The following is a 1,275-nucleotide window of genomic DNA, read 5'->3' on the forward strand; positions in this document are numbered from 1 at the left end:
ATAGATACGAAGTAGATGCCAAAGTTCTCTTCTCTTCTCTTTGGTTTCCAAATTCCTTGAGAGAGTCAGGAACAATGCCTACCTGTAACAGAAAACAGATTCTAGTGATAGAGACACAATAAACAATTTGTTGGACACTTTTGTTGAGACTAGAGGCTGCAACATAAACTTGTAACAGCCCGTACTCATCCTATCCTCCATCTTCAATAGAAACATTGACCCTTCCACTGACTTTAGTGCTGAGGATGAGTTACCACAGTGAAACAGCTATTCTACATTTTACTTCATTTTGCTTCCAGGTCTGAAGCAGAGCCCATGCATCCAAAAGCCAGTCTGCTTTCTTCTTAAATCAACTGCTGTAGCCACAAGAAAAGAGAGATACTACCTGTTCTTGCAGATTGTCTCACCAAAGTACCCAATGAGATTTTCTAAGGGTTTTGAGAAAGTTATCATGTTTATTTCAAGTAATTTCGGAAAGTGCCAGAAAACAAGATTTCAAGTAGAAAAGTATATATACCCCTACGCACACCCCAAGCAGTGTAAGGAAGAAATGGGTTAAATGTAAAGTCAGTTTCAATTAAGTGAAGAAATCTTAGTGACTTCAGTAATGGCAGAACTCCTTCCCCCTGCTTCAACGCATGCACTTCCCATTTAAGCAGGAACTAACACTGGCAATGGTGCTGCCAGTTCTAGCAAAGCTCCCAAATACTCTGCTCATAGACTGTTCAGGTTATCAAGCATTAGATTATTTCTGAAATGAAGAAAAACTCAGAAGCAATTGACAGAATGAACATCTAGAACACCGCATTTACCAAAACTGTAATCTGGGCTTAAGCATAATTTTATTTAAAAAAAAAAAAGTTCAGCTCTCACCTATATATTATTCTGGAACCCCGTGAATCAGCAGATAGCTACTCTTTATTGGAAAGCTTCCATCCTTAAGTCACCTTTACTTCTCCTTGGTACTTTGTAGAAAGTGTAAAAAGAACTATGCCATCAGTCTTCAGATAGGTAACTGTCTACAACTGTCCAGAATCTAAATTATTCAGGACGGAAAATCAAATTTTTATACATAGACTTCTAATAAACCAGATGTTTCACAGACTACAGAAAAATAAGCGAATAGCAGCCATGTAACAGACGTTTTCAGATACCTGCAATATACTTAGCATCATGTCAGGGAATTTCTGTTCTCTTCCTCCCCCTCCAAACTCTCACGGGTTTAAAAGCATCATCAATAACCAGATGTTCAAAGGAAATCAGACACTACACAGG

The sequence above is a fragment of the Meleagris gallopavo genome, chromosome 6, assembly GCF_000146605.3.
Source record: "Meleagris gallopavo isolate NT-WF06-2002-E0010 breed Aviagen turkey brand Nicholas breeding stock chromosome 6, Turkey_5.1, whole genome shotgun sequence".
Taxonomy (NCBI): domain Eukaryota; kingdom Metazoa; phylum Chordata; class Aves; order Galliformes; family Phasianidae; genus Meleagris; species Meleagris gallopavo.